The sequence below is a fragment of the Camelus bactrianus genome, chromosome 26 (assembly GCF_048773025.1).
Source record: "Camelus bactrianus isolate YW-2024 breed Bactrian camel chromosome 26, ASM4877302v1, whole genome shotgun sequence".
NCBI classification, from domain to species: domain Eukaryota; kingdom Metazoa; phylum Chordata; class Mammalia; order Artiodactyla; family Camelidae; genus Camelus; species Camelus bactrianus.
In genome coordinates, this window is record NC_133564.1 from 14132846 (window position 1) to 14146217 (window position 13372).

Below are 13372 nucleotides of genomic sequence, written 5' to 3' on the forward strand. Positions count from 1 at the left end.
AGCTCTTAGAAGTTCTCCTCAGGCCCTTTCCTGGATGCTCTTTGAACAGGTGCTTGATAATTTCTTGATGATGCCTCAGATGCGCTAGGAGGAGACTGAAATCTTTACCACTGTAGCTGAAACCATGGGTCATGGCAGCTAAACGGCCCTCAGACACAGGAGGGGAAACTGATGTGACTTGTAAGACTGAAAACAAGAGAGAATGAATGAATGGGACAGGCTGAGCAGACATCTAGCGCTGATCCCAGATTCCTTGTTTAGAAGGTCCTGTGTGTTGCATAAGTTAATGACACCACCAAACATGCCACACACTGATGTCCTCATCTCATGCTGTGCAGATCCAGGAGGCTAACAGCTCAAGCAGACCTCCGGAATGGTTGGCCAAATTCTCATTTTCATTATTTATTTCAGGTCCCACCACTTTAGTCCATACTTTATCTTGATTATCTCTGTATTGACCTAGGTGTTATCATTCTAGCAAGGTTTTCACTTCCCAGCAGTATTTTTTTTCCTCACAGTTAACTGACCTGAAGCATTGCTCTGTGCTCCTCTCAGGATATTTACCTTTCAAGGTTTTGTCCACAGTTTAGGGCCTGGTTTAACCTTACCTGCTCAAAGAAGCTTTCCTGAACCTTTCTCGTAGACTCTAGTAGAAGTAATTTATCCCACATCTGTCTCCAACCCTACACTTCCCTTTTCTGTTGAATACACAAAACACCAGGCTTAGATTTCCACCACTTCACCAAACTCCTCTAGACAAGGTCATTAACACCCTTTGCAAAACTGACTGCACATCCCTGAATTCTTACCTTACACTACCAGTAACATTGGACACAGCTGGTCAGTCTTAATGTTTTCCACTTGGCACCCTGTACATCATTCATTCATGGTTTTCCTCCTACCTCCTAGCCCCTCCTTCTCTGTTTGCTCTGCTATTTCCCCCTCATCTCCCTGACGTCTACCCTGTGGAGTGTCCCCAAGCTTCATCCTTGTCTGTCTTCTCTAGCTTGAGGTTTTCTAGGTGATGGTATCCAGTCTTACACTTTCAAGTGCCTTTAACTTGATAACTCCCAACTTGACATCTGCAGACTCAAACTCTCCCCTGAGCTCCACATTCATGTATCCAGTGACCTACCTGACATAGGCGGTGGGAAGGCTACAGACGTCCCTTTGATTCTTCTCATTCACCTCCCAAATCCACACCACCTTTAAAATGGATTCAGTATGCTACCACTTCTAAACATCACCATCTCTGCTTCCCTTGCCCAAGCTGCCATCAGCTTTTGCTGGATTGCAGTAGACTTTTAATCAGACCTTTGACTTCTTCCTTTGCACTTCTACAATCTTGTCCACAATAATCAGGGAGAACGTCTTTACTGTGATCTCTAAGACTCTGAAAGACCTGCCTGTGCTCACATACCTCCTCTCTCCAACATATATTTCTGTCCACTTTCCCTACAATGCTTCCTTTCATTCCCTTGGCTCCTACCTCACCGACATCCTAGAACATTCTTGGAACACGCAAAGCAGATCTCAGCCTCAGGACATGTGTTTCTTTTTACCCAGAGCATCCTTTCCCCAATCTTTGCCTGACTCTCTCTTTTCCTTCAGTCATTTTTTCAGATAGTCCCTATCAGAGGCCTTCTCTGAGCAGCTGTGCAAAGCAGTGACCTTACTCCCTGTGCTCCGTGATGCCCTGCCTGGCTTTATTTACTTATTTATTTTTTCTATGGAGTTAGCAAGTTACCACCATTTGATTTGACTTTCTTTCCTCTTTTCTTTCTCTCTCCCCTTTTTCTTTATTTTTCTTTCTCTATCTATTTATTTATGTATCTATCAGCTTGTGTATCTCCTAGGAAGATGAATGATTTTGTGACCACAGTTTTTATACATCGCTCTAAATCCGGTATTTACAACAATGCCGGAACATAGCAGATGCTCAATAAATATTTATTGAAATAATGATTAGATGCATAATTGCAATAAAAATCTGGTCACTCCAACTTCTGCAGACACCTACCCATGGCAGAGTTCTGTCTGGAGTGGGGAAGACAGAGTCCAAAGAGAAAACACGTGAAAGGGGACTTGGGGGAAAATGCTTGAATAACTAAGGGCATAGAGTGTAGCTTAGAGTGCTTTTTTTTTTTTCTAGTAATAAACACTGGAAAACCTGTGAGAAATTAAAGAGATCAGATGGTGTGGTATAGAAGAAAAAGCAATGTGCCAGAAGGCAGAAGATACGTATTTGGATTCGGAATCTTATTACCTGTGGAATCCTGAGCAGGCTGCTAATCCTGTTTGGCCTCCATTTCTCATCTGTACAATAACAATGATGGATTAGCTTGTCTCCAGGATCCTCCCTACACCTACGATTTTGTTTAATTCTGTAGGTATCTGCGGGGAAAAAAAGAAGGGGCTGGGAGTTAGAGAGAGGAGGGTGAGGAAGGAAGGAAGGGAGGAAAGGAGGGCGGAAGTCTGGTGATGGGCCCTGTTCCTACTAAGGGGCAGAAGGAATGAGATGAGTTGGAGTGTAAGAAAAATCGTGTAGAAAAAGTTGTTTTGATGTGGCTGCATTTCATAGAAGGAACTTGGCTTTATAATTGAGTATCTAAACATTCTGGAAAGAATGCTTGATTGGTTAAGTTCCACATTTTCTGGTGTCATTTGGGAACCACGCCTGCATCGTTGGCCCAGGGCTGAAGCTGTTCCTTTCCGGACATTGTAGGTGGCGTTTGGGTCCATTGTAGGCAATACTGAGTGTAATTACTTCTTTACAGATAATCACTAAAATATAAACTGGTCTGATTTTTGTTGAGATGCTTTAATACTTCTTTCCTCTAAGTATTTTAATATTTCATGTGAATGATACCTGTTCATTTTATATCACCATGAAAGGAGAGTCTAATTTAGTAATTATTTAATAAAATTACACTAAAAACACATACTCATGCTCTGGAGTATTTCCCAATATGCAGAAGCATTGTAAGATGTTAGAGATTATAAGCCTTTATTTCTCATTATTTGCCTTTGAAATTCAGTATAAACATAAAATTTTCAATGCCGTGTGTGTGTGACATTTTATTTTATTTCAGTTGGGTTCTTATGATGGGTTGCGCTCCATCTGTGACCATGGAAAGTTCATTACTTAGCTAGCCATTCTGTGCGCAGGGCTTTCTTAGATGGGTTTCTCCTGAGGTTTTACTGAGGCAGAACATGAATTCTTAGCTGCACCTGAAAAGACCGTGACATCGTGTTCCTTAAAAGCGCAACCACCCATGGTGTCAAGCTAACAGCTCAAAACTATGGTCCAATTAACTGAGGACACTGCCGAGGAGGTCAAAGATCCCATAAAAACTAGTAAGGACACTGGAGTTTAGACAATCAAAAGAATGTGGAGGAATGATCTAGGGTCATAGTGATTACCTCTGGAGCTGAAGGGAGCACTCAAGAAAAGATGACAGAAGCTAAAGTTCAAACCGTCCTTTATAAAGCTTCTCACTCAGTCTTGTTACAGAGCAGAATTTACACTCTTGTCAAATCTACCACATTTCATTCTTTATCTTCAGGGAAACATTTTTGGTTTGGTTTTGTTTTGTATTTTAGAAGCCAGGTAAGTGGGACTTGCACGCGGCATGCCTCTGTTGATGGCTTTATGCAGGGTAGCTTGATTTCGGTGGTTTTAAAGTGAACCTGCACGCAGCTGCAGCCATTCTGTTCAAATGAGCCCTGAACCATTTGACACACCATAGCAAAGGTAAAATGTAAAGTGCATTCAGCAAAAAGGATGTGGATAGAATATGACACTCTTGACTGAAACTCCTATTAATATCTCGAGGTTTAAAGTCGCTGAGTGGGTGAGATCCGTTGCTGTGGTTCACAGAAGGACAGCGACCTGTGTTTGAACTGAGGGCTCACTTCTCTTGACCTGAATGTGTCATAGTAATAAACGCCTGGCGGGGAAGTGGTAAATCATAGTCATTAAACAAACAAATTGTTGTGGACTGTCAGTTTCCACTTTGAGGAACTTACACCATCTTTGCTACATACAGCCAGAGAGCATCCGCCCCTTTGGAAAGACAAGAGCCCACACCCGCTTCACACTTCCCTGCTGTCACCCAGTTCACTCGCCTCCACTCAGAGTTACATTTGCATTTGACTGTTTTTTTCATTTAGCTTTTCATTCCATGTTCTTCGACTGCTCTCTTGCACCAGCTCTTTCCTAGGTTATGAGCAGTCTCTAAAATACACTGAAAATACTGTCCCGAGTTTTGAGTCCCACGTTCAGGAATTTGACGTCGCCACCCACTTCCCAGCAGCACTGTCACACGAACACCCTTGGCTTCGGTTTGTTTCCTGATTTCCGTTCTGAGTGACCTGCTACCAGACTTGCGCTGCCCTCACTATGGAAAGTGCTAACCCCCCACTGTTTATGATTATTGAGGTTCTTTGAGGCAGGGCTCACAATCTTAGCTAAACTGTGCCCCTCAATTACAAGGGCTGGTTGAGTATGATCCCTGCCTTACAAGTACCCTATTTTCCCGCATGCGGTGTCTACATTCAATTATCAGGCATTATTGGAAACACAAAGGTCACTGCTTACATCTCAAAAGCTCTTAAAGCAAACATGTTATTGCCTCTTGCACACTTTGGGTTTTAAAACGTTAGAATTCACAACAGGAGACTATTACCACTGTCTCTGTTCTTTAGAACACCACAGCATAATGGAAAATGTCCTGGTCCAAAAACTAAATAAGCCAACAAAGCAATTCAACACTGAGTGTAAGAAAATTGCACTGCAAAATGATTGCTTCCGTTTTCCACATCCTTTGTCCCCACCCCTTAATCCAGAGTCAAATACCAAAGAATCTCTTCCCCAGCCTGAAAACTGATGCTCTAGACTAGGAAGCCAGTCATTATTTTATCATTTAACATTAATTACAATAGTATTAGTCATGATGAACTAATGTGGCATTATGTCGCTTTCAGATGTATTCCCAAAGGACTTTGATTATAATTTGCCATTTTATTCATGTTCATTTATTTTAAAGTGTTGCTGAATTAACAAGATCCACTTAGCCTTAATCACTACTTACCTCATCAGTTTAGAGCACTGACATTCCTGGCGTATGAAGACCATCTGTGACAGAATGTGACTGGAACTGTCGTGGCCACAGCCACCACAACCCACAGTCGGCTCTGCAGGCTGAAGGGTCCACGGGAGAGGCCAGTGTTCCACCATCGGTGATGGGGTGTGACCCAGAACGCGGGAGGACGTGGGCTGCTCTGTTCCCTGCTTAAATGCTTCGTTAGAATCTGGAATGCTCTAACAAAGCATTTCACGTGTTCTTCTTTCTAATGTACACGGATAGTCCAGATTCTGTTTCCCTGTGTCTTGAGAAAAGAAAATATAGGTGCTTTCAGATTTTGTGTTGTTGGTTTGTTTTTAATGGATGCTCTCAGCCTTACTTCCCGGTGACTCTGGTTAGTTCTGGATGACATTACTACCTGTTATTTCTGTGCGTTCCTGCATCTTGTCCTCTCATCTTGTTTTGTTTTCTTTTCCATGCTCTCCTTGGACCCTCTTCTGGATTCTACTTAAGTCATAGTGCTTCACTTTTCCATGTGAGATTTATCAGATTTATCATTCATACCAAGTTTTCTCATCTTATTTTGTGTCTTAGGTACTTAAGACAATTGTCCACTAAGTAATTAAAAGTTAACCAGGACTCCTGAGTGACTGTTTACCTTGAGAGCCTGACAATGGCATGGTTTAGTGTTTTGAACACATCAAGTCCCTAATGTGTGTCCAACACCAATGTCGGATACAATGGGAGATCCAGAAAAGTAACCGACACAGGACCTGCCAATTCACCTGAGCAGGCTGTATGTGGTCACTGGGAAAGCAGTAATATTCACAAAATCGTGGACACTGCCCAGCAGAAACCCCTGGATTTTATCAAGCACCACCTCAGGAAGTGACATGACATTAGGCAAAATTCTAGTCACTAGTTTTGGGTAGCACCCATTAAGATTTCTACAGTTTAGTGCCAGAAGTTTGGTACGTGGGCTTTGTAACCGGGTGACTGTAGAACTGCGAGTTCCCCGACCATCCCACCTTCTACTTCCTGACCCAAGGGCTGAATTCAAAGGAAATAGTGAATTAAGGTGGCCCGCGGCACCGTTCTCCTTTTCGTCTGTCCTAGCCACACTGTGCTGTGTACGTTTACTGTTCTCACACCAAGAACTTGCTTAACAACTGGCACCCTGGCCTTACATCGCCCTGAAAACTGATAATGAATGACGTGGGCAGGGGATTTTTAGTATTTCAGTGATCAGAAGAAAAGGATGACACATTCACTCATGACATGAAACTGTATGTACACGCCCCACTCAAAGCCATGGCATTTTCAGAATAATAGAAGAAGAATTTCATCATTATACATTTTACTGCGTGTATGGATACACACATATACATACACACATCCTGACTCTGTTCATTATTGTGCTGATGGGAAACAGAACTGATGCTAAATCATGTGATTTGGATTATAAGGTTCTTCATAACTAACAGATATTATTAAGTGTTACTTAAAGTTGAGTGTTGGTATTAACTTATACTTAATCCTCACAGTGACTAAAGGGTCCGGACCATTATCCTCATTTTACATCTGAATTACTGAAACAGCAGGTGGCTCACCTGGCTTCATGTCACACAACTAGAAACAGGTGAGGCCAAGGTTTGACTCCAACCTTGTCACCCATGTTCTGAACCCCTGTATCTGTGCAGCTCTGGTTCTCCCTCAAAAACTTACCAGAATTAGTTTTGATGTAGTCAAAGCCATGTGCTTTGTTTTCTTCTTTTCTCCTTTAGTCAGATGTTTCCTATAAAATATTTTATAAAAATTATTTTTCTGGAAACACTGAAGGAAAGACAGATTTCTGTGATCATTTTGTCAGTGTTCCGAAGCTGGTAGAGATGTTCCTTTGAAATAGTTAATGAACGTGGAAGGCATTTACTATGTGGCTTCAACTTTCTGCCAAAACGCATGATAAAATTTGCATCCATCCAGAAGGAATTTGGAACTCTTCTTTCAGTAAACAGAAATGAAATCATCAGGCTCAGCTTGTGCAGCCTGCGTTGCTTCCACTTTGGTGAGTTCTTCCTGAGAAGAATGACTGAATGGCAGCCGGTTACTGATCGCGTTTGCTCCCGGCTTCCCTTTGCACCCTCTCTCTCCAGGTGTGGCTGTCGGGATGCTTTTCCTTTCTCACTTCCCTGGAGACGCCTTTCCGCCTCCATGAGTCTCTTCATGGCTTGGGCATTTTGATATGACCTTCTTGTACCTTGAAACATCTCCTCTGGCTGGAAAACTTGCTTGCATTCCCTTTTCCATGGCTCTAGCCAGACTACTGGTTGGATTCTCTTTTTTCCTTTTCCTCCCTGTTCCTTCTTCCCTCTCCCTGGACACCCACCTGAACAGCATACCTCTTACCAATGAAGCTCTTGGTTTCATTAAAAAACAAAAATGAGAGATGTATTTCAAGGAGCAGGCTTGTGTCACAGTGATGAAGTAGCATGCATGGGACCCTAATTTGTCTTACCTCTGAATGTGGTGGCCCTCTCCATCCTGTTCAGACTGATCCAGCAAATCTTAGCACTTATCACAGCAACTTGACCTTGGAAGAACTGTACTAAACAAAATATGTTAAGCCTCCGACTGGTGGTGTAATTACTGCCTAATGAAGAACAAATGCCAGTGGTCGTCAGATTACAAGTATCTGTGCTGCAGGAGGGAGAAAGACTCGATAAGAGGTTGCCATGTCACCCCGCACCCAGTCTCCTGCAGACACGAGTGCAGAGGAGTCAGCCCTTGTCCGAGTGTGGACAGTGTCTTGGAAGTGGGCCCCTGTGCTGACCAAAGCAGTGAAATAGCATCACGCCTGAAAGCTTGGGTTATTCCTAAAACATCAAGTCCTTTCTGTTCTCAGGGTGAGAACCATCACATTTATTACTGACACTAATCAGAACTGTTCTTTTTTGGAATTGAATGAATTCAGTCTGTTTTCACTTTTTTGAAATTTAATGGGCATTCTTTGAGGACTGAGATGCAAATGAGATTTTACAGTATTTCATTTATCAGTAAACTTTAAGAAATAGATTCAGAAATTTAAAATCTCAAACATAGTTCTTCAGCTTTTTGCATCTCCACCAAGTCAATGATAACAGTCATCCTGCACAGTTTCAGTGGTAGGTGCACCCAGCCCCCTGTCTGTATTGATACAAACTCTGAAGGGGCCAGTTTTTAAAGTCATGTTATTAAAAGCATCACTTAGTGATTTCAGATCTGGTTGAAAATTTTAAAGGTGCAGTCATATCATTAACAAGTTATCCAGTTATCAAGCTGACTCCTTGAAATAATGAGGAGGAAAACCCAATGCTGATTATCTTTTAGAGAAAGAAGCTAGTATTATGTGAATTCTACTTTCGTAATTTAGGTGAATCTTACAAACATAAACTATGCGTATGTACAACTTTAAGAGCAGAATGTAATCTGTATTTCTAACCACTTAATGTAAATTAAAGAACATGGGAAGCAGTGAAATTAATGTTTATTGTGATCAAAATGATTCCATCACCAGTGGGGGTTATGCTTAAGAAGGTCCACATTGCATAGCGATGGAAACCTTTCAGATTACTAGAATTTTTAGTGGAAGCAGTGTCATTGTCATGCTCTTGATATTAACTGTGGTTACTTTCAGGACAGCACAGTTTGCCCAGCTTCCTCTGTGGCCCCTATTCCCCTAGCACCTGGAACCTCTTAGCCAGGGATGATCTGGTGCTGCATGAAGCTTCTCTGATCCTTCAGAATTAGATGTTTTTTAAGATCATTCTGGTATAAACACAAATAAAAATTATTAACTCAGAGGGGCTTTGGTTCAACATGAAGATTCCTAGATTCATTTTCACCCTTTTGTCAAATGAAGGTTAGTTTCTGCAGGTCCCAAAATATAAACTAGACTATGGGATAAAAGGACTCGTGAGCTAGCCTCCCTTCAACCCGTATTTCCATATAAGAGTATATCCACATAGGAACCAAAAGTAAAATTTAACTTTTAACCCCAGCTTTTTTTTTTCATTTAGCAATTCATCCTGTTAGTTTTGTGTGTGTGTGTGTGTGTTTGCTGATGACTTTAAGGTCTTAATGAGATACTAGAAAATGCTTTCAGTCATGCAAAGTGATTCTGTAAGTCTTTCATATGGTACTCCTTTTTGGTCACAGTTCTCCGAGGTGAAGGGAATACACATATGTACGTACACATGCACATTTGCGTACTCTTGTGCTAAATCGTCATAGCGCTTGTGCACAGAAATCTGAGCTTCAAGGTAAAGCTGCTCAGGGAAGCATGGGGTGCGTGCAGTGGTGTAAGCCCTGAGCAGGGAATAAGGGACAGTGCGTTCTCACCGTGATGCCATTTATCGGCTCTGGATCTTGGAACAATTCACTGAATCTCAGGTTTTCATTGATAAAATGAGGGTACCCTGTCTTCCGTCCTATCTCAAAAAAATGTTGTCAAGATTGAATACAGTAACACCCGAGAAAGCACTTTGTAAACCTAAACGGAGTCAAGCAGGATGAAATGTTATTCCTTGATTCATTATATATTAGTCAGCTGAAAAACTTGTATAGGTAAAGCATTAACACAAAAAGCACTTGCAAATCAGGTTCAGGTTGACATATTTCGTGGTGAAATTAATTTTGCATAGTATTCGTGTGGAGATGATGATGATTTTCAGGACTCATGCTTATTTCTTCTTGAACACAGACCAATACATGAAAACTTGCTCTAGAAGTTATTTTGAAAATTGTGTTCAAAGTAAGTAGGTTTAAGGAAAGCTGTAATCACATTGAATAATTGAAGTGATGATAATATTGATCCACACTTCCTCTAATAATAACGTCATCAAACATTTTGTAAAAATTAATTAAGTCTCACAATTTTTTTATTTGAAAATGAATTAATAATTCATGGCATAATGAGACCTGCACAATCAACGCCATTAACTGCTTCTTAGGATGAGTTTAATCCCTTAGTCTTTTAATTTAATCACTAGAAAATTCTTTCATCTTTTATTGACTTGTATTTCAACTGTCCTCATTTCAATTTTTAATAAATATGTCTGCTTATTATTTAATAACTTATAAGACTTTAAAAATAATCTGCCTGATATGAACCTGTGAAATTTAAAGGGAGATGTTCATTGTACAAGAAATCACATAAGCAAGGGACATTTATTTGATTTATTTTGAAGTGGGAAGAATTATTTCTGAAAACTTGAGAGAGATAAAAATACCATTTAGATGACATAAAATCAGAATCTAAAATCATTAATACTTTGATTCACTCTCTCAGGTCCCACCTCTCTACTCTGTACAGTTGTAACTGGATTTCACCTTGTCTTTTGGAAAGAAATGAAATGGATCTATGAATGGAAACTTGTATTCCAAGGAAGAATAGTAGACTGCTCTTACTGTTTAGAAGTCTAATAGATTCTTTTTGAATTAAGATGAGCTAACAATGAAGATGAAGATGGAAAAGATAATATTACTTGTTTGCATATTTCCTTTTTTTTTCTAAAATAGATACTCTTGCCAGGTTACTTTGCAATCATTGCTTTATAATAAATAACCAATTCCTGAACTCCCTGTATTACCTCTGAAACCTCCGAAAAGATAACGATCACATGAATAATTCTTCTCAATGAGCTAATCAGGAGGCCATCTACCTCTTGTGCTGTCTGGATAACAGGATAGCATTATCCGCAAACATGTCCTCTAGTAGCAAAGCATACCATTGCCGCGTCTACACCTGTTACTACTAATGACAACAGCAATGGTCCGTTCATCAGTGTCGCCACGTGCCAGGCACTTACTAGGTGCTCGGGACATGCAGCATTGCATGATAATTCCTGTGTCAGTGCTGTGATAAAAGTACCTTGTGTCTACTGCACAGCCGAGGACACCGCCGTGCAGGGTGACTAGGGAGCTCGTCAGACGTCACACAGCTCATCCATGGCAGAACTATTCTAAGTCCAAATCTGCTTCAGTTCACATCTCCAGGAGCATATTTCCCAGGATTTTTGAAGACTTCTTTATTCTCTTATGCCCCATCATAATGCAAAAATCCTATTAACATGAACTTATTACAGGAAAAAGAAAGGCAGCAGTTAATTTCCTAGTCATTTTCCTATTCAGTAGTTACAGCTTAAGTGCTCTTTGGAGCGTGGAACTTAGGAGAGATGTGTTTTATTTGCCTCGGTCTGGGGTGGTAGGTGAAGGGAGGGACCCCCAGGATAAGAGCCCATCCGTGTAAGGCAGGCCTGTAGGGCCTTACCCTGGGAGTATGCAGGACCCGGGAGCATGCAGGCAGAGGGAGCTGATGGAGATAGAGGAGTGAGCGCTCATCCAACGAAACTTCCCCTACTTTGCAGTTTTGCTCGGAGGGAACCTTGGACAAAGGCCAATTCCTTGCTTATTTTGTGGATCCAGTTTCATTACCTTGAATATATATACACATCCTCTGCTCATAGTCCATTAGCCAAAGCAAGTCACCTGGGCACACCTGGCTCCAAAGAGGTTGGGGGAGGGCACTCCTCCCATGAGCCCAGGAAGAAGACAAGTAGGGTAGGGTGCACACCTGTAGTAACCACCACAGCAAGACATACGAAAAAATAAAATAAAGCTCACCTCTTCTCTCGGATGCTAAGTATATTCTAGGTGAATTAAAAATATAAACATGAAAAATCAGATTTTAAAACATTTAGAAAATATAGCAGAATGCCTTTATGACACTGGGGTAAGTGATAATTTCCTTAAAAAGGGAGAAAGAACACAGACCTATAACAAACAACATTGGCAGATAGTATCATGTTTAAATAAAGTGCCTTCATAAGACGAAAGTATCTTTTTAAAAAAGTAAAAAATGTAAGCCACACACCAGGACAGAAAAAAAAAAAACCCATCTAGTCAACAATTAAATTAATTTCCAGAGTACATAGACACTCCTAAAAAGCAGTAAGAAAAAGACAACCCAATTCATCTACAGATAATAAACAAGAGCAGATAATCCATGAGGGATAAATGAAGAGTGGCCCATAATTCCACAGAAGATGCTCAACCTCATGTGTAATCAGGAAAATGCAGATGCAAACATGGTACCATTACATGCCCGTCGGGAGGCGAAGATTAAAGTTTGACACGAACAGTGAGTCTATGAGACTGTGAATCAGGGGGAGCTTTATACCCTGGGGTGTGAAGGTAACGTAACAATTTGGATGCACACAACAATTTCTATTACGTCTTGAGACTGAAGGTGTGCCCCACCTACAAAACCAATATCCCACTTCCTTTATTTCTCCTCCCAAACAAATGCATGGGTAGTCATGCCTGTCATTCCTCCTTGTGGCACTGATCAAGACAATAAAAACTTGAAGACGACCCTAAAAGAAGGGATGCATCTGTCGGAATCTATTCCCTTGGAAGTAAGCTGTAAATTAGCAGTCGTTGTGTCCATTGAGTTGACTGCTGTGTCCCCACATAGACAGCTGCCTGGAATATAGTAGGTGCTCAGTAAACACTTAATTAACTGAATAAATGAATAATGCCTGGGACACTATAAAGAATGTAAAATAAATGAACCAGAGTTAATGATACCAGTGTTGGCAATCTCACAATTAATGTTGAGTGAAAAAAGCAGGTTGCAGGATGTGTAAGTATAAAATAATTTAGATAAATTATGAAGCACATAAAATACTGTATATTGTTGACATACATAGGTATCAAAACATGGACAAAAAAGACAGGCAAATTAAGGAAAGCACTTACCCCTTGAGGGGAGGGACTCAGTGAACAGAAAACACACGGGCAACTCGGATCATATCCGTATTGCTTTATGAAAATAAAAAGCAAAATCTTACTGTTTTTAAAACCTGGATATTGCATTTTAAAGAGAGTTTTTAAAGTATCAATTTCTGTGCTGTCTTTGTATGAAAAATTTCATGATAAAATTATGTAATGAACGATTCAACATGCCTGTGTTACATTGAAGGAGCAACTCAGTAGGCAGACTTGTGTTTTAATGAAGTGTGATCATTTATTTCACTTTGATTTTCGATAGCTTTTAGTGCCTTATTTTTATAATTTACCAATTTTAAATACTCTATTTAAATTCCACCCATTTAAATTAGCAGTTTAATTTTGTGGTTGAGGATCTCTGAACTGCGTGTAGGAGTTCATTACTGCCTCCTGGAATCTCTTGTTAGCTGTTACATTTACATCAGATAGTAAATAATAAGCACTCAAAGTAGTAATGA